The 10,651-nt window shown below is 40.9% G+C and overlaps 1 pseudogene; it reads left to right on the forward strand.

Annotated features, from left to right (window-relative positions):
- The window catches only part of LOC127636142 (NACHT, LRR and PYD domains-containing protein 3-like), a 30,334-nt pseudogene extending 23,039 nt beyond the window's left edge, over positions 1 to 7,295 (forward strand).
- The last annotated feature ends 3,356 nt before the right edge of the window (positions 7,296 to 10,651 follow it).

Below are 10,651 nucleotides of genomic sequence, written 5' to 3' on the forward strand. Positions count from 1 at the left end.
TTACAGGCGTACCAGGCTGACCTGCTGGACGACCTGAGTGTGGGTGCTGTGCTCGACGAACAAGCCTTCTCTGAGTTTCGCCGAGCCACAGATCTTTCTCTCCACGCGACCAAGCAAACAGCCTGTGCTATTGGCCGGTCTATGTCTGCCTTGGTCACGCGGAGAGGCACCTTTGGCTCAACCTTTCAGGCATCAAGGATAAGGACAAAGTTTTCCTCCTTGATGCCCCGGTTTCGCCCACTGGCCTATTCGGAGACGCCATGACCATGGTTATCTCCAGGTTCCAGGAGGTGAAAAGCCATGAGGAAGCCTTCGGGCAGTTCCTCCCTCGCCAAACTCAGGGGGCGGGTCCTTCGGCCCCCCAGACCCGACTCGGTCCTGTTAGAAGGGAGGCACAAAAGCAAAGCGTGGCGAGTCGTGCTCCTCCTCCCAGGGATTGGGGACAGTCTCGTCGCCCTTGGCAGCCCCCGAAGCAAGACCTCAGGACCGTAATTTCTAAAAAGAGAAACCCCTGATGGTCTTGCACCTAGATTTAGGGGGTAGCTCCCCTCGGGATGGGGTGTGTGCTTCACTTCACCCCTCCCGGTACCCCCTCGAAGCCTCTCCATTCCCACCACCTCTTGGTGTTTAGGGTGGCAGAGACTCCCATCAAAAGTTGGGTGTTTTCGCTGTTCTCTGCATTTATTCAGGACGCGAAACACTCGACAACTTCTGCCAGATATATACTTTTTCTGTGGGTCTTAAAAACAGTAGGAAAGGGCATCAGGATTTAATTCACCGCCGCCTTCCATGTTTCAACGGCGTGGTTCTCACTACCGTAAACCGGTAAAAAAAAATGTCTACTGTGAAAAGCAAATCTCCTGGTTAAAGGGGCCATGGAATGTGTTCCCCTTCCAGAGAGAGAGAGTTAGGTTATTACACTAAGTACTTCCTGCTTCCCATGGAGGGTGAGGGGTGGCGTCTGGCTTAGATCTTAAAGCTTGAACTGCCCAGTCTGGGTGTTCCAAGTCCTAGATGCTGCCTATCAAGACGATCGTGTCTCAAGCCCTACGTCTCGTTTGCCAAATGCATAAATGTAAATGTAAATATCGTCTTAGTTCATCTGGTTTCTCTGGGGTTGAGGCTCAATGCCAAGGAAAGCGTCCTCTCTCCCACTCAGAACACTGTCTATCAGGGCATCGTTTGGAGTTCAGTCACAATGCGGGCACAACTGTCTCCCGCTAGAATTGAGTCCATTCAGATCACCCTGAGCAAAGTCAGGCAAGGTCAAGGTTGCACTGTTATCAGTATCAATGATTTCCAGGTCTCAGGGCGACCACGTCCTTGATGATCCCTCTGGACCTTCGGCTCATGAGACTGTTTTTGTTGTGGCTCAAAGCCAGGGGATTTCTTCAAAGGGCCAAAACCCCTAGGCTAATAAGGGTTATGCACCTTGGACTTCATTCCCTTTCTATGTGGTTCAGACCCCGTTTTTTTTTTTGTCTTTGGTCCCACTCTTGGTGCGTCTTGTTGTCGCAGGCTGCTAATGACAGACGCCTCCCTGATGGGCTGGGAAGCGGCCTTAAGTGGTCTTCTAGCTTAAGGGGATAGGAGGGTCTTCAGCTCGGTTGTCACAGTCACTGTCTCGAGTTGATGGCTGTATTTCTGGCCCTGAAATACTTCCTCCTGAGGTTCTCGGAGTTAATATCTCTCCTCGACGGTTCACCTTTGGCGATTCCGAACAGGGAGGACCTTCTTTCTCAGGCTCAGGGGACATATTCATCCCCGCCCCGAATTGTGAAACCTTTCATGCTTGGCCCCTATAGGGTACCAACTGAGGTTCACAGGGCTTTCTCCTGAGGTTATCGAGACCATTTCAAGTGCTAGGGCTCCCTCCACTTGGAACTGATCTGGGTAGATTTTACAGGGCAGAAGAGGACCTCTTCGCCTCTGTTGATAGCGCAATGTCTCCTCTACTTCTCCCCAAGTCACACAGCCCCCCCCCGATCGTGGTGGCGCATACATGGCACAAATGCGGCTGCATGCGTTTCCTTCTAATAGGTTCATATTACAGAACCAGCTAACTGCCAGTCTGCTTCAGTTCTGGATTTTCCGTAGAAAGAACTGGCAGCGGGCACTTGCCTCGCCACTGCCAGGTTCTATGTGGCCTCCACTTCGGTTTGCCATGCCTTGGTGGGCGGGGTGCCCTCTAAGAGGCATCCTTGCTAGGACCTCTTCATAGGGTAAGACCCCCCTTTTTAACCTCTAGAGTCAGCGTTTGGTAGACTTCTGAGTCTCAAGATGGTTTTCCTTATGGAAATTACATCTCTAAGGAGACTTGGGTACCTACAGGCTCTGTCTCTTTTGCTGGCCTGTTTTGAGTTGCCCCAGGTATGACCAAAAGCATTCTTTGCACCCTCACCCTGACTACCTAAATGGCTCCCTGCAGTTTGTAACGCCGGAGCAGCTAAGACTTCTCAGACTTTGTCCAGTCTGTACCCTTCAGACTTATGTCCACCGCATTTGCTAGTGGCGTAAATTCAGGGCAGCAATTCTTCACTTGAAAGCCGTGACTGGGTGGCGGTCACCTCCTGGCAGACTATGTCACTTTGGGTGATGGACATTACTGCCCGGGCCTACGAGGTGCGCGGTCAAGCTTCGCCAGTAGGTTTTAGGGCGCACTCTACCAGAGGGCTCTCCTCCTTTAAAGCCTTGGCTAGAGGTCTCCCTCTGCAGCAAGTTTGTGGTGCGGCAGGTTGGTCCTCTCCGCACATATTCATTAGACTTTTATAGTTTGGATGTTCTTGCCACTCCGGGCTCTTATGCCCTTGAGTCGACATCTCAAGCTCATGTCTGAACAAGTTTGTGATGCGGCAGGCTGGTCCTCTCTGCACACATTCATCAAATTTTATGGTTTAGATGTTTATGCTACTCCGGGCTCTTACGCCCTTGAGTCGACATCTCAAGATCATGTTTGAGACCTCTCGCATTCTTGTGAGCACACTTCACAACCGTAGGTGTCCGGACAGCCCCAGTGCGGCGGCGTGGGTATTGCATTCCCAAAAGCGCTTAGAAAAGCGCAGCATCATAGTGAAACTTTTTGTAAAGGGAACGTCTCGGGTTACATATGTAACCCTTGTTCCCTGAAAAAAGCGGAACAAGATGCTACGCTATTTTGCTGCACTGGGATGCATCCATTTATAGCCTGGCCACAGGTGCATCTAATGATTACATCAGCTGAGGCTATAAATTCCGGTCAATGTTCATTGACGTGTTACACACATATTCACAGCTCGGTCACAACTAGTATTGCCGCATCACAAACTCGTTCCGCTTTTTTCAGGGAACAAGGGATACATACGTAACCCGAGACATTTTCATTTGTACTCCTGGCACAAATAACTAAATTGCTGTTTCTGGAGCATTGCTATTGTGAAACAGAGATCGGATATCAATGTTGAACCCTTAGACCTTTGAAAAGATGTATAATTTGTTAACATTAATTACATTTATAGATGCTAAATTATATATTAAATGTAAGCAGAGTGACCTCACCACCGCGTGTCACCATCTATTCTTGCAATATCTATTAAATCACAAACAAGAAAGATGTTATCCATTATAGTTCTGTCAGGAATACAATAATAATTTAAATGAAAATAATAATCATTTACTATATGTTCTAAAAACAATTTCAATCTATTTGAAAGACATTTCGCTAAGATTTTATAGTCAGTACACAAAATTGTGACCAAGATCGCCTTTCTTTGGTAACAAAGACAAAACGGCTCTTCTACAGCTTGTTGGCAGTTCTTTTGTCCTGTAAGATGATTTAAAAACCTCAAGAAAATCTTTTAATAAGCCCCAAAACGGTTTATAAAATTTGGCAGGAAGTCCATCAATTCCAGGTGCATGTCCAATGGATAGCTGATTAATAGCCTTTGTTATTTCATCAATGTCAATTTCAAATTGCCAAGTATGGAGTGGTGGTGGCGTAGTGGACTAAAGTACATAACTGGTAATCAGAAGGTCGCTGGTTCGATCTCCACAGACACCACCATTGTGTCCTTGAGCAAGACACTTAATCCAGGTTACTCCGGGGGGATTGTCCCTGTAATAAATGCACTGTAAGTCGCTTTGGATAAAAGCGTCTGCCAAATGCATAAATGTAAATGTAAATTCCAGTTGATTCCTCTGTTTATCAGTCAACTTTGGTAAATCTTTTAAAAGGTCATCCATACAGCCAATATCACAAGGACCATCCGAAAAAAGTTCTGTATAAAAAAACAAAGGCCATTGTTCTCATTTCTTTAGGATTAATTGTCACAGTTCCATCTTATTTCTTTAGATGTAGCATCGACGTCCGCGCTCCTTCCCTCTTTTCAAAACTAAAAAAGAATGAACTTGATGCATACATCTCTACCAGAGAAAGGAAGCAAGCTCTTATTAAAGCTTTCTTAGCTCATTCATGGAGAAGTGAGGCCAAAGCCTTCCTTTTTTCATTCAGTCTTTCAGTTGATTCACCATTTTGGTTCATTAGACTTCTTTCAATTGATTTGATTTTTCAATTCCATAACAGTTTTTAAAACAATCATTTGCATTGGTTGTATAATTTTGGACTGGTAATCTGGCATACAGGGCATTTTCCCGGTGGGCCGAAGCACTTTGGGGCCGATCAGGGCCGGACTGGTCATCGGGAAAACCGAGCAGGCCGGTGGGTCGGCAGCGAAACGTGCCGAATGGGCATGCAGAAAAGGACAGCGAACTAGAAAATCATTTTTATCACAATTCTCTAACTTTGGCAATTTTTAAAGACCTTTATCCTTTCTGCTCTATTATTGGGTGCATAGACATTAACAAACACAAAAGAAAAACCCATTAAATTAACGTGAACAGACAAAATCTGACCTTTCTCTATTTCATCACTTGATACCAAAGTTGTGCTAATTTTCTTTGAGAACACAATAGCAACACCATCCTTATTATTAGAGCCACTTCTTCCATTCTATCTTTCAATATCTTTATTTTCAATATATTCTTTCAACACTGCTCTTCTTTTACTATCCCTTCCTCCATTAATATTAATTGTTCCTATCTTAATACTCCCCATCGAAAGAAAGGAAAGATCAAGAAAGAAAAAAGAAGGATCAACAAAGAGAAAGACAGAGAATACGCCCCAAATTATTTCACAAAGGAGTTGTTAAACCTTTTTCAAGGGCCATTTTTCTTCTCAATTCCTTTACAATTTTTTTTAAATCTAAATCTTTTTCTTCTGCCTAATTCATCATAACTTGCAGTCTGTTTTTTCACAACTGATTGAAAAAAAAAATTTGTATCAGGGAAGAATTCTCTAATCTGGGACAAAACAAAATCTGCCCAGTGTTTTGTGCATCATTTGTCACAACCCTTGGTAACTTAGCATGAAGACCCTCTTCATCTCCATCATTGCCATCATCAGCACCTACACTCAAATTTTCTCTTTTCAGTACAATTACCAACTACACTGCCAGTTTAGTTTGTTTTCTTCTGATAACTCATCTCCATTTTCATCTTTGTTTTTCCCATTAATTGTTGTTTTATTTGGTTCCTTCCTAATCTCTATATTTTCTCCTTTCTGTACACTAGAAATTACAATATCATTAGCATTTTTCTCTAGGTGCGTTTTATTGTGTGGGCAAGCGATCTTTTTATGTCCAACGTCTCCGCATTCGAAACATTTCAGATTTCTGGTACTTGCGAAAAATCATATATGATTTACCTTCGTGTTTGATTCGGAAATAAATGTCTAGCGATTGTTGATCAAGAAACATAAACACCTGACGCCTAAAAGACAACACGTGTTTCAATGCTTCACTCCTACACCTCAACGGAATTATTTTCACTTCACTGGATATTTTTCCAAACCTCATTAATTCTTTTTCAATGTCACTGTTTAATATGAAAGGGGTCACAACAGTACACGCTCCATTCAGCCAAACGCCAATTTCAATTAGTTTACTCACCAACCTTTCATCTTTGAGAAAAACCACCACTGCTTTGTTCATCCTTGATGCTGAAATTATATACCATATCCAATTTATTCACCAAAAGCAACAAGCACATCTTCCACTTTAGAATCCAATTCAGGTACACACCTGAATCCATGACGGAGTGAGAGTGAGGTGACACCTCCACTTGGGTGAGCCTCCATCTCAGGCCTCCGCCACGAAGTCTAAAAACTCCCTAAATCGAAAAGTATATTACACTCAAAATTAAATTAATACATTTATACACAAAGCAAAATAATACATAAAGGAAGAAAAAAGAGAAACCGAAAAAATAATAAGTCAAGAGTTTTAGTGTCTGTACACAAAATTCACAGTCGTACAGTCAATACACAAGATTCACAGAGTCGTACAGTCTATGCACAAGATTCACAGAGTTGTACAGTCAATACACAAGATTCACAGAGTTGTACAGTCCATAAACATTGATCAAGCAAACAAATAAATATTCAAACTATTTTAATTTGTTTCAAGATCCATGTAAGAATACACAACAATTACAATCACAACAATAAACTTATTTTGAGTCTCAAACTTTATTTCCCACAATGCATTTCATCACAGATGTGTGAATTGTGTTTCAGGTGAGCTGAATGTGATGTCATTTGTGTGTGTTTGTGTTTTTATAGTGTGGATCATGGAGGAGAGTTCAGGATTACAGCAGGACCACGCAAATGTAGGTACACACACACACTTTAGTGATTGTTGTGTTAGAAGTGTTTTTTCTCTTCTTGTGTTCAGATGTCTGTGATCTCACACTGGATTCAAACACAGCACACACTGAACTCAAGCTGTCTGAGGGGAACAGGAAGGTGACACATGTGAGAGAGCGTCAGTCATATCTTTATCATCCAGAGAGATTTGATGAGTATCCTCAGGTTCTGTGTAGAGAGAGTCTGACTGGACGCTGTTACTGGGAGACTCAATGGAGTGGAGATGCTGAAATATCAGTGTCATATAAAGGAATCTGCAGGAAAGGAGGGAGTCATGACTGTTGGTTTGGACTCAATGTAAACTCCTGGAGTCTGTTCTGCTCTGATGACAGATACACTGTCTGTCACAATAAAAAATCACTGACATAAGTCACCCTTCATACGACTGTAAGAGAGTCGGAGTGTATGTGGACTGTCCCGCCGGCATTCTGTCCTTCTACAGCATCTCTGACACACACACACTCACACACTTACACACATTCTTCAGCACATTCACTGAACCACTCTATGCTGGATTTACAGTTTATCCTGATTCCTCAGTGTGTGTGTCTGTGTGAAAATGAACACCAGAGACACACACACACAACTGGATGAGTGAAATATACTCACTGTATCTCACATCAACACAACTCCAAACTCTTTCTAGAAATAATTTAATCAATTCAATTCACTGAATTCAATACAATGTTATTGTTATTTACTATCAAATTAAATAATAATAAAAATAAACAGTGTTGAAATCCAATATGACGTCATGTCAGTAACATGAAAGTTAATTTGTTCTTGCACATCTCGTGATCAAACATCATGATTTCATGTGTTGTTTCTAATAGTTCTGCTCACATTATATCTTCTTTATTTTCATTTATTCTGTTTAGCCTTGATTCATATTTACCCAGATATCAAACCGACATAGAATCAACGTAGAAGCTGGGAGGTTTTGGGTGCGGGTGAGGGTGCTAACGTGGAGAGAACGAAACTTGAGTTTTTGTTTGTTTGTTTGTTTTTTGTTTTTTTCCGCTTAATTTTCACATTTCAGTTTTCATTTTCTATTAATTGTTTTGTTTGTTAGTGGAGAATTTTTTCAGATTTTTAAGTTTTTTGGTTATTCTCTGTGATGGTAGAATGGCGTCTCCCCCTGCGGGGGGAGCATCACCTGTATTGCTCCGTCACAGAATTAGGTGTGTACCGGTGCTTGGTGTGAGCGTGGAAGATGTGCTACTGGCAGTAGGAGAACAAGTTGGATTTAACAACATTTCCTCAGCATCTAGAATGAACAAGGCAGTGGTGGTTTTTCTCAAGGAGGAAAGTCTGGTTAACCGTTTGATTAGCGAGGGAATCACGGTAAGTGGAGATTGTTGTTGTTTCACCGCTTGTTAATCCAACTACGAGAATAACTATTTCCAATGTACCCACTTTCATTCATAATGATGAGATTGAATGGGGCCTGGCCAGATATGGAAAGTTGGCAAGTGAGATTAAAATGATACCATTAAGATGCAAAAGTGAATCTTTGAAACATGTCATGTCATTCAGGAGACATATTTTTATGTTTTTGAACGGCACGGAGCTGGATATATCGTTTAGTGTGCAGCATGAAGGAAAAGCGTATATGGTTTACGTGAATACTGGCAGCATGAGATGCTTTGAATGTGGTGACATAGGGCATAAGAGGACAGCGGGCCCACATAAGGATCAGGTTAGAGAGGAGGTTGCTGGGCCTAGTTCTGCTGCTGTGATGGAGTCTGATAAAAATGAGTCCTTTTCAGAGGAATCACAAGCTCAGGTCACTGAGCCAAGAAACGATGTTGAATTGATTGGAAGTGTCACTGATGATCAAAGTAAATATGTTGATCAAACATTGAAACAAAGTGAAGATGAGGAAGCATTACAAGTAAATGATAATGGAGTAATGATTGATGATGATAAAAGGAATAGTGTTGAAATGGTTCTTGTTGAAAATGTTTTAATGTCAGAAAGTGTAGAAATGGTAGCTGGAACTGAGTTTAGAGATGATGATACATTATCTGATATCTCTGATTTTGGGTCACAAATTATGGATGATGGATATACACTGCAAGAGATAAATGATTTCTTAGATGTAACTTTTGGGAAAGCTGTTGAAGTGAAAGATTTTGTTTCCAGACACAGAAAAATTAATGGTGTCAGTGTTGATGTTACAGAAAACAGTTAGCTATGAGGCATTAAGTAAGCAAAAAAGGTTCAGACTGAAGAAGATTGTTACTAAATTAAGAAAAGAGAAGGCACTTCACAAAAGTAATGGTTAAATCACATAGGGTGTCTGTTTTCCTTTGCTTTATTCTGCTTCTGTCCACTCTATTTCTCAGTTTTTTAATGGAGGTTTTAAGGGTTGGATCCTTAAATATAAGTGGCAGAAGGGACAGGAGTAAGTTAGCAATGGTATCAGAGTTGATTAGAATAAAGATAAATATAGCTTTCCTGCAAGAGACACATACTAATATTGAATGGGGTATGAGGTGGGAAGGAAAATCTATTTTAAGCCATGGGACAAAAAATAGTGCTGGTATAGCCATTTTATTTTCCAAAAATAGTGATATAAATATTGTATCTTCAGAAGAGATTGTAAAAGGTAGATTATTATTAACTCAGATAGAGTTTATGGGTACCAGTTTTGTACTTGTAAATATTTATGCACCGGTGTTCCTGAGCGAATAGAAGTTTTTAAAAAGTTGGGAAAAGCAATTCAGAAATTTGATAAAAATAATGTATGTTTTATTATTGGAGGTGATTGGAACTGTACCATTGATTTTACGATTGATAGAAATGGGGAGGAGCCACATAATGAATCAAGTACAGTGTTGTCAAAAATTTTAACTGAATTTGATATGATAGACATATGGAGAAGTAGAAATATACGAGTAAAACAATACACGTGGCTTAAAATCTCTGATAGTAGGTTAAGTGGGGCAAGGTTAGATAGATTTTATTTGGATGTAGAATAGTAGAGTGATGAATGTTTTTATTTCACCCAGTGGGATTTCAGACCATCATCTGATTGTTTTTGATTTTAATTTAAAGAAATGTTCAAAACCAAATTACTATTGGCATCTTAATATTAAATTATTGCAAAATGCCTCATTTTGTGAAAAATTTAAGGTTTTTTGGAATATTTGGAAATTAAAGGATTATTTTGAAAATCTATGTCAATGGTGGGATGTGGGTAAAGCAAATATAAAAATGTTTTGTCAAAACCACAATTCACATTATACATCAATGGTAATGGTGCAAGCAACAGTGAAAAATCTTCAAAGAGACATTGAAATGCTGGAAAGTGCACTTTTTAATAACAATGGAACTGAACAGAAAGAACTTTTACAAAAAAAGAGGAATGAACTTAGTTTCTTTCTACAAGAGCAAGTAAAGGGAGCATTAATAAGGGCAAGGGTTTGCTCTATTAAGGATATGGATGCTCCTACTACTTTCTTTTTCAACCTTGAAAGAAAAAGTGTCCAGCAAAAGCAAATGTACCACCTTCGTCGTTATGACAGGACTCTTACATCAGATCCTGCAGAAACAAAGAAGCTGGCAGCAGATTTTTATAGAGACTTATATGATGCTGAGTGTTGTGATTCTGGGAATGGTTCTGATTTACTAAATTAATTATTACCCAAATTAGGGAATGAGCAGAAAATATCCTTGGACAAACCAATTACATTGCTGGAGCTCACAGAGGCAATGCAACAAATGTCTACTGGTCGATCCCCAGGTATTGATGGACTACCTCCAGAGTTTTATCAAGTCAAGTCAAGTGGTTTTTATTGTCGTTTCAACCATATACAGTTAGTACAGTACACAGCAAAACGAGACAACGTTCCTCCAGGATCATGGTGCTACATAAAAACAACAAAGGACCAACACAGGACCACATGAGAC

The sequence above is a fragment of the Xyrauchen texanus genome, chromosome 43 (genome assembly GCF_025860055.1).
Source record: "Xyrauchen texanus isolate HMW12.3.18 chromosome 43, RBS_HiC_50CHRs, whole genome shotgun sequence".
In the NCBI taxonomy this organism is placed as follows: Eukaryota; Metazoa; Chordata; class Actinopteri; order Cypriniformes; family Catostomidae; genus Xyrauchen; species Xyrauchen texanus.